Below are 12,553 nucleotides of genomic sequence, written 5' to 3'. Positions count from 1 at the left end.
ATTCTTTGTATGTTGCATACGCCAACAACATCCTTATGGATTCAAGCCAGCTACTGGGGCGTAAGTCTCATCATAGTCGAGTCCTTCGACTTGACTGAACCTTTGGCAACTAGTCAGGCTTTATTCCTAATGATTTCTCCTTTGTCGTCTAATTTATTCCTAAAGATCCACTTAGTGTCAGTAATCAACTTACATTTTGGTGGAGGTACTAGGTCTCAAACCTGATTTCTTTCTAATTGACCTCACTCTTCTTGCATTGCAATTACCCAATCAGGCTCAAACAATACATCATTTATGATTTTGGGTTCAATTTTAGATATTAGAGCTATTTGGCTTAAGTTCCTAAAGGATGATCAGGTTTGAACTCTTAACTCGGAATTTCCTATTATTTGTTCAATTAGATGATCAGGCTTTAGATGTATTGTTCTTGGGTTCGTTTTTACTATCTCTTCATTTTGTGTTAGTTGTTCTTCTTCTTCTTCATAATTTGTTGAATTAGATTTATTATTATTTTTCTTAAGATTAATTATTTCATTATTTAAATTGTTATTAATATTTTCAGCAAAAATGTCATTTGTTGTTTCTTTAATTTTTAGAGTAGATTTGTTATTGATCCGGCGGTAAGAATCCGGAACCCCATAAGGAGGGGTCAACGTCACGGGGAGGTCAAAGGGTCCAGTGGCTCGCCGGAAAGGGACGAGCCGATCGGACTCGGAAGAAAGGGAAATCTGATAGTAAAAGGCACCCTGGTAGGGACCAGGGTTCCGAAGCTCAAATAAAGCAGTACATAATGACCGAGCGGAAGGACGTGCCTCCCGGTCGGCTCAAGGAATTAAGGCCGTCCGGACGACGTTCTTCGCCCGCCCGGCCGGTCGGACGTTCCGGTCAGGCAGTGGGTAACAGATGGGAACATCTTCTGACAGCCGTCAAGTCGTATGGCTACGCCATACTCCTAGTCTGACAACGGGGGGTCCTGTTGTCCCATCGAAGAACATGCTCGGAATGTAGCAGTATGGTGTCAGGTAAGCTCTCTGACAGGTGCATACCGGGGTATAGGTTGCTGACACGTATGCACCTCGGTGGACGTGCATTAGTTCCTTCTTCGTCCTATATAAAGAGCCTATTACTCCGCCAAAGGTACGCATGATACAAGCTTGGCAGCCACTTTTTCCACCACTTACCTGACTTGAGCGTCGGAGGGTCGCCGCCGGGAATCCCTTCCCGGCTCGACTTTGGTGCAGGATCGCCGGAGCTTCGTTTGACCAGCCGGAGATCCATTCCATCGACTAGGAGTGCGCCACGTGCCCAGCGTCCTTTGGTTCAGCGGTTCGGACAGGATCAGTTATAAATCCTATAAGCTCTACTTGTAGATGAATATCTAAGGAAAATTCCTTGTTGAGTTTTAGATGTAAATTTTCTTAAGTAATCTTTAAAATTTAAAATGTGTACATTGCATCAAAATACTTTTAAGTATTTTATGTTTGGGATTTTATTAAAATAAATTTCATATAATGTTTTATTTAGAAATTTTTTTATTATAATTCTATTTAGACGTAACAAGCCGTATTAATGGTTTCAGGCTAAAAATAGTTAGGTAAATTATATTCATTTAGTATTGTTCTTGCAGCTTCTTGTAAGGTTCTAATTTACGTTCTACTAGTTAATTTTTTTATGAGGTTTTGGGGCATGAATATTCATGATGATAACTATTTTCTAGACATAAGTTTGTAAAATTTTTATTTTTAAACCCGTCTCCATTATCACTTCTAATTTTCTTTTTCATTTTCTATTTGTTTGTAGAAGTTACTAAATATTTCAAAAGTTTTATCTCTATAAGTTAAGAATTTTACCCATGTATATTTGGTATAATCATTTATTATAATTAGGCAGTAAAGGCTTCCATTTAATAATTTAACTCCATGGGAGTTGAATAAGTCTAAGTGTAATAATTCAAGTATTTTATTTGTTATGTTTTGGTTAGTTAGTTTACGTGTTGATTTAATTATTTTCCTTATTGACAAGAGTTACCGATTTTATTTTCAAAGATTCCTAATTTAGGTAAACCTTTAACTAAATTATTTTTGTTTAATATTAGTAAATTTCTAACATGGGAGTGAGCTAATTTCCTATGCCACAACCATGTTTCTTCTTATTGTGTCAAAAGATACTTGGGTGAGGCTTTTGGTAGATTTATTGAGTAAATATTATTATCTCTAAATTCTTTCAATAATATGTTTGTTGATTTAGTGTAACTTATTAGACATTCAGAAGATAGAAATTTTATTTTAAATCCAGAATCGCATAATTGATTTATACTAAGTGATCCTGTCCGAATCAGAAGTCAACGGACGCTGGGGACGTGGCGCTCCCTGCTGGACCCTCGAGTGCTCCGGCGAACTTGCAACAAACCGAGCCGGGAGGGGTGTCCCGGCGACGGCCCTCCGACGCTCAAGTCAGGCGAGGAATAACAAAGAGGTGGCTTCAGAGATTAAGACCTGCGTACCTCCGATGAAGAAATGGAGGCCTTATATAGACCTCTCGAAGGAGCCTGGGCGCGCCAATCAAAGCAATCACCTGCTTTCGACCATGCTCAGGTATGGGTTTGTCAGAAGGGCATCCATAAGGCCATACCGCTACTGTATCAACCTCTCCATGATGTGACGGCGAGATCCTCCATCGTGCACTCTTGTGTACGGCGTAATCATCAGACATGCCTTTGCTGACATCCCATATCCTGAGCCGAACGAATAGGCCGCTCGGCTAATCTTTGTATCCTCGCCCTTATCCTGGCCGAGCGGACCACCCGCTCGGCCCTTCGGTCCCAGCCGGGCGGACACCCGCTCGGCTATGCGTCGGAAACCCAAGCCCATGGCTGGGTTATCTTTGGCTCCGCTCGGACCTACTCAACTGCTCGGCGCGGCCATTAACCGCTTAGTCAACCCTCCATCTGTCCTCAAGCTGGGACCCTTCAGGAAGTGGGTCCCCCATTCTTACCGCCGGATCACTTGCCTTCCCTTCAAGTCTAGTCGAAGGAGGCAGTGAGTCCGACTGACTGGATTATGTATCCGAGCGGGCGGTCGTCGCCTTACCGTCGCTTATAATATCCCTTGAGCCGTTCGACTCTTATGCCAAATTCAGCCGCTCGGCTCTTCGTTTTGGTTGTCTTGTCGCTCAACGTGGATGTTTGCTTGTCTAAATCTTCTCGAAAATCACGCAAATCCTCTTCATTAAGCCGAAGCATGCGCGGTATGGGCGCATTAATTGCGCCTGGTGACAGAGCGCCACGTGGCTCTTCTTGCGTGGCGGTGATGATCCGTACGATGGGACGCCGATTACTTTGAAATGGACGGTTAGATGATGACCTCGCCTCTCGTGACCTGCATCCGACGGACGAGGCCGACCAACCTCGTTCGCATAAAGCCTTCGTCTTCGCCTTTACACTGCAGTCTCTGTTTCATTCCGCGTCTTCCGTCGAAGGTGCCCGCGGCTGCCTCATTCCTGTTGTCCTAGTTCTTGCCTCTTGGTGGTTTTCGGCTTTCTGGTGATCTTCTCCGCTCATCTTCCCTCAGTAAGCTTCTCCCTTCCTTTCGTTCGGCCTTTCCCTTTCGCGTGGGACTTCTTTCGTTCCCTTGCTTGCGAACTTTTATCTGTCCTCCGTTTCCGAGTTTCTTTCGGCTTCCTTCTTTCTTTTTCTTGGTACTTTAGTCATGGCAAGCACTTCCGTACCCACTGTTGATGTTCATGGCCCTTGGTATCTGACCATGGAGAGTTGATTTGATGAAGAGGGCGCTCGGCGCCTTGTTCGGACGTACGGGATTCCTGATGACCATGAAATAGTTATAGCCGACCCGACCAACCGGCCCCATGACCCTCCGATCGGCACCGTTTGTTTTTTTCTAGACCAATTCCAGGGCGGCCTTAGATTTCCTACCCATCCCTTTATTTTGGAGGTTTGTAATTATTTCCGCATCCCGCTCGGCCAACTTGTGCCGAATTCCTTTAGGCTGCTGAGCGGGGTGGTCGTCCTCTTTAAGCTGCACAGTATCCCACTCGACCCCAAGATATTCCACTATTTCTTCTACCCCAAACAATCCGAGTTGGGTACTTTTATTTTCCAAAGTAGAATAGACTTCAAATTTTTTGAGAATATGCCGACCTCCAACAAGCACTGGAAGGAGTTCTTCTTCTATATACGACTTCCCGAGTGGCCAGCATTCAGAACCAAATGGCAGACCGCTGTGCCGACCCAACCGGAGCTCGGCAAATTCAGAAGCAATCCAGCCTACCTTCATGCGGCAAACTGGTTGTCCGGTCAGCGGTACAAAATCGACCAGTTGCTTCTCAAGGGGGTGTTGTACATTTTTGGACTATCTCCCGTTCGGGCCAATCTCCCCTACCGCATGAGTAAGGACTCTTTACTCCCTTCGCCTTTTTTATCTAACTGATTTTAATTTTTTCCACTGCAGCTGAAGTCATGTGGCGCTCCAAGGCTACCGATCATCTGAAACTGAAGGCCGTGGAAATCGAGGCGGCTACCAAAAAAGAACTCGCCGAGCGGGGTCTCATCCCCAGCCGCCCGGCAGATGCAGGAGAGGGGGGGCGCAGTCCGCCCCTGAAACAGAGGTTGCCCCGTCCGCTTCAACGGAGGTTGAGGCGGATCCTGTTTCCTCCGCTCCAGCCGAGCTGGGAGTCCCCCGAGCTGAGGATTCACCACTGGAAGTTCGGCGAAAACGTCGAAGAGGCTCTAGCCTTCCGCCGACCCAAGAGGGCGATCCACAAGCGCCGATCGGGGTCGCTTCGCCAGATCGCACGCCATCGCAGATCGGGACCCCAGTGGCCTCGCCCACCGCACAGCCCTCTGGCTCTCCTCCACGGACTCGTCGTCGCTTACGACGGTTGGGCGAAACTTCAACCATAGGGGAGTCCTCGGGCCAGGCGACTGCGTCTGAGGAAGTGTCGGTCAGCCACCCTACCATCAAGACTACCCTTCGATTCCCCTCGGAGGAATATTTATTGTCCGCCGATCGGCTATCAAGCCCCGTTCATGAAATAACCTTGACGGGTCCGCTCGCCAAGCTTTTCGAGGACGCCCAGATTCGGGTGGCCCTCATGACGCCTAAGCAGCTAGGCGATAACAACATGCAACAGGCCACTCAGGTAGGTTCATTTTTCTTCTTGTACCCTGCTACTGTTCGGTTCCTGATTTTATTATTTTCCTTACAGCATTGGGCCGAGCAAATCGCCACTAGCCATCGGCTAGCCGAGCTGGAGGATCTCATGGAAAAACTCCAAGTCTCGGGGGGTCCATCAGCCGAGCGGGAGAAACAAGCCCTCGAGGCCGAACAGAAGAAGGCCGCCGACCTGGCTACAGAGGTGGCTCGACTCGAAGACTTGGTGAAGAAGCGCGACGGAGACGTGAAGCGCGCCAGTAGCCGGAAGAGGCGGGCGATTGCTGATCTGGACAAGATGAAAGTTGAAGTCCGAGCCCTAGATCAGCAATCTAAGAAACTAGAAGCCCAACTAACTGCTGAACGGGAGGGGCGCTCGACTGAACGTACTAAAGCGGAGGTCGACCAGAAAGTTCTCCAAGATTCACTTATTGCCTCCCGGGCGGCGCTCAGAAAATATAAGGAGGGAGAGCCGAGTCGCCTAGCAGCAGCGCGCCAAGAATACCTCCGCTCGGAGCGGTTCGGCACAAAATTCGGTGGCAACGTCTCCTCAACTTTCGCCGAGGCGGTCAAGGTCACCATGGCGTACTTGAAGAAGGGTGGCCACCTTCCTGCGGGAATGCACATTCCTGCCTCCGACCTGGCGGCCATGATAGATGATATCCCGGACGCCTTTTTTAATTTTGAGGACCCGGAGTGAGGCGAGTTCTTCCAAGTACTTCTTGTATTTCATCCGCTCTGCTGATGTAAATTTTTGCATGTGCCGATCGGCCAAATTGTGTTCCTTTGCCTGTATTTTTGTTTGCCCTTCATTGCCCTTTTTTAGTCTGTTTGGTGCTTATTCGTAGAATCAGTTAAGCTCCACGTGTTTCCCACTGGACGACCGATCAGGTTAATCAATTGGCTTGTTTTCCTCGAAATCGTTTAGCGATTGGCTGCACTATTTGTATTCAGTGAATGCGAAGTATTGGCAAACCGATGGCCGATCGGACTTAATCAATTTAGTACTTGCGAACGCTCGTTATTTGGCGTCCTTAGTTCCGTCCAGTAAGTTCACAGTCGGGGGCCTTCTCTCTCGAGCTCCCAGCTCGGATATTTATAGCCGATCGGCGCAGCTCTCGATTTTTAACGACGGAGCTCGTCGGCGCGGATATTTATAGCCGATCGGCGCGGCTCTCGATCTTTAACGACGGAGCTCGTCGGCGCAGATATTTATAGCCGATCGGCGCGGCTCTCGATCTTTAACGACGGGGCTCGTCGGCCTTCCGCTCGGATGTTTATACACGCCGGCTCGTCTCTCGATCTTTAACGTCGGAGCTCGACGGCGCGAATATTTATAACCGGTCGGTGCGGCTCTCGATCTTTAACGACGGGGCTCGTCGGCGCGGATATTTATAGCCGATCGGCGCGGCTCTCGATCTTTAACGTCGGAGCTCGACGACGCGGATATTTATAGCCGGTCGGCGCGGCTCTCGATCTTTAACGACGGGGCTCGTCGGCGCGGATATTTATAGCCGATCGGCGTGGCTCTCGATCTTTAACGACGGAGCTCGTCGGCGCGGATATTTATAGCCGGTTGGCGCGGCTCTCGATCTTTAACGACGGAGCTCGTCGGCGCGGATATTTATAGCCGGTCGGCGCGGCTCTCGATCTTTAACGACGGGGCTCGTCGGCCTTCCGCTCGGACGTTTATAGCCGATCGGCGCGGCTCTCGATCTTTAACGACGGAGCTCGTCGGCGTGGATATTTATAGCCGATCGGCGCGGCTCTCAATCTTTAACGTCGGAGCTCATCGGCGCGGATATTTATAGCCGGTCGGCGTGGCTCTCGATCTTTAACGACGGGGCTCGTCGGCGCGGATATTTATAGCCGGTCGGCGCGGCTCTCGATCTTTAACGACGGAGCTCGTCGGCGCGGATATTTATAGCCGGTCGGCGCGGCTCTCGATCTTTAACGACGGGACTCGTCGGCCTTCCGCTCGGACGTTTATAGACGCCGGCTCGTCTCTCGATCTTTAACGTCGGAGCTCGACGGCGCGGATATTTATAGCCGGTCGGCGCGACTCTCAATCTTTAACGACGGGGCTCGTCGGCCTTCTGCTCGGACGTTTATAGACGCCGGCTCGTCTCTTGATCTTTAACGTCGGAGCTCGACGGATTTTATAGCGGTCGGCTCTCGATCTTTAACGACGGGGCTCGTCAGCGCGGATATTTATAGCCGATCGGCGCGGCTCTCGATCTTTAACGACGGAGCTCGTCGGCGTGGATATTTATAGCCGATCGGCGCGGCTCTCGATCTTTAACGTCGGAGCTCATCGGCGCGGATATTTATAGCCGGTCGGCGTGGCTCTCGATCTTTAACGACGGGGCTCGTCGGCGCGGATATTTATAGCCGATCTGCGCGACTCTCGATCTTTAACGACGGAGCTCGTCGGCGCGGATATTTATAGCCGGTCGGCGTGGCTCTCGATCTTTAACGACGGGGCTCGTCGGCGCGGATATTTATAGCCGATCGGCGCGGCTCTTGATCTTTAACGACGGAGCTCGTCGGCGCGGATATTTATAGCTGATCGGCGCGGCTCTCGATCTTTAACGACGGAGCTCATCGGCGCGGATATTTATAGTCTATCGGCGCGGCTCTCGATCTTTAACGACGGAGCTCGTCGGCCTTTCAAGGCTACCTCCTTACCAGGCCGAGCGGCCTTGGCCTTCGTTCGATATCCCGTGCTCGAACAATATTTATGCCCGGCCGAACAACACGGGCTATTTGCTTACAGAGTCTTTAAATATATAAACCTCCCGGCCGATCGGCTCGGGGGCCTTCACTTCTCGAGCGCTTGGCTCGACCAATTTACCTCCGGCCGAACGGCGCAGGGCCTTCGTTCCTCTAGCGCTTGGCTCGACCAATTTACCTCAGGCCGAACGGCGCGGGGCCTTCGTTGTCGAGCGCTTGGCTCGGATAATTTACCTCCGGCCGAGCGGCACGGGGCCTTCGGATACTATACCTCCGGCTGAGCAGCTCGGGGCCTTCGTCGTCGAGCGCTTGGCTCGGATAATTTACCTCCGGCCGAGCGGCACGGGGCCTTTGGATACTATACCTCCCGCTAAGCAGCTCGGGGCCTTCGTCGTCGAGTGCTTGGCTCGGATAATTTACCTCCGGCCGAGCGGCACGGGGCCTTCGGATACTATACCTCCGGCTGAGCAGCTCGGGGCCTTCGTCGTCGAGTGCTTGGCTCGGATAATTTACCTCCGGCCGAGCGGCACGGGGCCTTCGGATACTATACCTCCGGCTGAGCAGCTCGGGGCCTTCGTCGTCGAGCGCTTGGCTCGGATAATTTACCTCCGGCCGAGCGGCACGGGGCCTTCGGATACTATACCTCCGGCTGAGCAGCTCGGGGTCTTCCCATCGAGCCTTTGGCTCGGCTAATACACTCCCGGCCGAGCGGCGCGGGAGTTTTTACTCAAGAAACTACAAATTTATGAGCAACAGAAATTTGAAGAACTGACCTGCCGACCAGCAGGGGATCTGACCCAATTTCTTGACTCCCGAATACCCGTGGAGTGAGAAGAATATATATACTTGTCGAAACTCATCAAGGCTTCCTCGTCGGACCGATATCGGGGCAGGCGTTGCTCGCACTTGAATTCCGGTCGGAACCCCATTTTTAATGCTTCTCCGGTCGTTCCTCCTGGGCCGCTCGGATATCCGCTCAGCTTGAGCCTTCTGTTTCTGTTGCTCCACAAGCTTAGCTGCTCTTGCCTCAATTAGAGCGTCGAGTTTCTCCTGGGAGAGCGTCACGGTGAGGTCGTCCAGCTTCGTCCATTGTTTCCGATCGGAAGCAGGAGCGTTCCCACAGACGGCGCCAAATTGATCCTGTCCGAATCAGAAGTCAACGGACGCTGGGGACGTGGCGCTCCCTGCTGGACCCTCGAGTGCTCCGGCGAACCTGCAACAAACCGAGCCGGGAGGGGTGTCCCGGCGACGACCCTCCGACGCTCAAGTCAGGCGAGGAATAACAAAGAGGTGGCTTCAGAGATTAAGACCCGCGTACCTCCTGTTGGTGCAACCTTAGGTCAAGGTTGACCTGGTTGACCAGACTCGAGTTGACTTGACTCGAGTTGTGTTTTGATGTTTGACGAGTTGTGTTTGACAATGGTTGTATCTTGATGTTTGACAAGGATACAAGCTTGGGAGATTGTGGGTGCAACCCGTGGTCAAGGTTGACCTGGTTGACCCGAGGTGAGTTGACCTGACTCGGAAAAGTCCAAGTGTGGAGACTTGGCACTGGAAAAGTCCAAGTATGGAGACTTGGCACGGAGAAGTCCAAGCAGGGAGCTTGGCACGAGGGAAAGACCTAACTGGGATGTTAGGCAGGTAGAAAGTCCTGGTGAGTGAAACCAGGTGGAAAGTCCTAACTGGGATGTTAGGCAGGTGGAAAAGTCCCGGTGAGTGAAGCTTGATGGGAAAGTCCTAACGGGATGTTAGGCGGTTGGAAAGTCCCGTGAGTGAAGCCAGGAGAAAGTCCTAACTGGATGTTAGGCGGTGGAAATCTGGTGAGTGAAGCCGGGTGAAAGTCCGTGAGTGAAGCCGGGCAAGGAAAATCCAGATAGATCAAGGGTGATCGGACATCCGTGTTGAGAAGTCCAAGTGAGTGAAGCTTGGCATATGGAGTCGGAGAGGGCTCGGTAGCTCGTTCCGAACTAAGTTAGAGAGGGCACTCTAAACCTAGGAGTTGGATCGGTCTGCAGGCGATCGATCAGAACTTCCTCGATCGGTCCGGTGACCGATCGATTCCACCGAGAGCATATCAGGAGTTCCGATCGGTCCACGCACCGATCAGCGACGATCAGTGAAGAAAGAGCTCGATCGGTCCAGGACCGATCAGTATGCCTGACGGCCCCACGACCGATCTGGAGAGGGATCGGTCCGGACCGATCAGATTCCACACGAGAGTTGGGCAACTCTGAAGCCTCTCGATCGGTCCGGGACCGATCAAGATACGCCCGATCGGTCCCCACGACCGATCGGATCAGCCCCAGACCGATCGGTTGAAGTCTGATCGATTTCTTCTGTGTTTCTTCGTCTTCTTCGCAGTATAAAGGGGTCGATGCACTTCGACTTCTTCTTCTTTCTTCTAGAACTTCTTCTTCTGTGCTTGATTCACGAGCTTTGATTGAGCTGCCTCAAGCTTCGCGTGAGCTTCCAATCGTCGCTGCGTTTGGGTTGTGAAGTTGTTGCTTCACCTCGACGACAAGAAAGCAAGCAATTGGTAGAGTGCTATTGTATTCATATTGTATTGCTTTTCATTCTGTTCTTGTATTTCTTTGTGACGCTGTGGCGAGGTTTCTCCACCCACAAGGAGTATATTGTATTAGGCGGTTCTCCGGGGACTCATCCACCGACGGATTGACTGGACTCGTCCACCTTACGGACACGCCGAGGAGTAGGAGCCCTAATCTCCGAACCTCGTTACATCCTTGTGTTAAGGTTTGGTTTTCTTCTCTTTCGTTTCTTTGTATTTTCCGCTGCGCTAACACGTTTTGTAGAAAGAAACGACGATTTGGGGTCGGCTATTCACACCCCCCCTCTCTAGCCGAGTACGAACGGTCCTAACACCTCCGATGAAGAAATGGAGGCCTTATATAGACCTCTCGAAGGAGCCTGGGCGCGCCAATCAAAGCAATCACCTGCTTTCGACCATGCTCAGGTATGAGTTTGTCAGAAGGACATCCATAAGGCCATACCGCTACTGTATCAACCTCTCCATGATGTGACGGCGAGATCCTCCATCGTGCACTCTTGTGTACGGCGTAATCATCAGACATGCCTTTGCTGACATCCCATATCCTTGTTGGTACAACCTTAGGTCAAGGTTGACTTGGTTGACCTGACTCGAGTTGACCTGACTCGAGTTGTGTTTTGATGTTTGACGATGTTTGACGAGAAGAGAGTTGTATTCTTGATGTTTGACAAGAATAGGTGTTCGGGAGATTGTAGGTGCAACCTTAGGTCAAGGTTGACCTGGTTGACCTGATTCGGGAAAAGTCCAAGTATGGAGACTTGGCACGGGAAAAGTCCTGGTGAGTGAAGCCGGGCAGTGAGAAAGTCCTAACTGGGATGTTAGGCAGTTGGAAAGTCCTGGTGAGTAAAGCCAGGCAGTGGGAAAGTCCTAACTGGGATGTTAGGCAGTGTGAAGGTGATACAATGGAAAGTCCTAACGGGATGTTAGGCAATGAGAAACTCTAACTGGATGTTAGGCGGAAAGTCCTGGTGAGTGAATCCAGGCAGGGAAAATCCAAATGGGGATGACATCGGACATCCGGTGTTGAGGAAAGTCCAAGTAGGTCAAAGGGATTGACCGGACACTTGGTGGAGAGTCTTGGTCAAGGAGTGACCAAATGCTAGGGATGAAGTACCATAGGTCAAGGTTGACCGGATATTGGTTTGAAGTCTTGGGACTTGGTTTGGGCAAAAAAGTTCGATCGGTCACCGGACCGATCCGGATACTTGTTTTCTCGATCGGTCCGGTGACCGATCGATATCAACGTCTTCGTTTATCGATCGGCCCGTGACCCATCGCAAGAAAACAGAGGCGAAGAGGTACTGATCGTCCATGCATCGATCAAGTATGTCCCGATCGGTCGTGGACCATCGAGACAGCATCGCGAGAAGGAAAGGAAGGGATCGGTCGTGGACCGATCCATCCATGGACCGATCGGACGATCGTTCTAGCCGATGCGACGCAACGGCTAGTTTCTTCGCTTTCTTCTTCGCGGTATAAAGGATCGAGGGCATCTTCTCTCTTCTTCTTCTTCCTCTTCTTCGTGGAGCTCTGCTGAGTTCTTGAAGCGTTGAAGCTTACGTGAGCTTCCTTTGGCCGGGTCACCGCTGTAGGCGCTGAGCCGCTGCTTCTTCCAATAAGAGAAGGCAAGCAAGAGTTTTCTTCTTGTTTTCTTCGTCTTTCTTTGTATTCATTCTCATTAGTTGCAAGAGTGTGTGGTGAGGTTTCTCCACCCATAAGGAGTTTGTATTAGCCGGTTCTCCGGGGACTCATCCACCGACGGATTGACTGGAGTCGTCCACCTTACGGACACGCCGAGGAGTAGGAGCCCTAATCTCCGAACCTCGTTACATCGGTTTGTTTGAGGTTTGTATTCTTCCTTTCGTTTCTAGTTTATTTTTCCGCTGCGCTAACGAATTGTAGGAAGAAACGAGCGATTTGGGGCGGCTATTCACACCCCCCCTCTCTAGCCGAGTACGAAGGATCCCAACAAGTGGTATCAGAGCGAGGCCGCTCTTCGACGGATCAACACCCGGGGGAGCACGGGCTAGAGATGGATCTCTATGGAGAAGACATCACCATTCCACCCTTCTACGAATGCGGC

This window comes from Zingiber officinale, chromosome 4B, assembly GCF_018446385.1.
Source record: "Zingiber officinale cultivar Zhangliang chromosome 4B, Zo_v1.1, whole genome shotgun sequence".
In the NCBI taxonomy this organism is placed as follows: Eukaryota; Viridiplantae; Streptophyta; class Magnoliopsida; order Zingiberales; family Zingiberaceae; genus Zingiber; species Zingiber officinale.
This window is presented reverse-complemented; position numbering follows the sequence as displayed.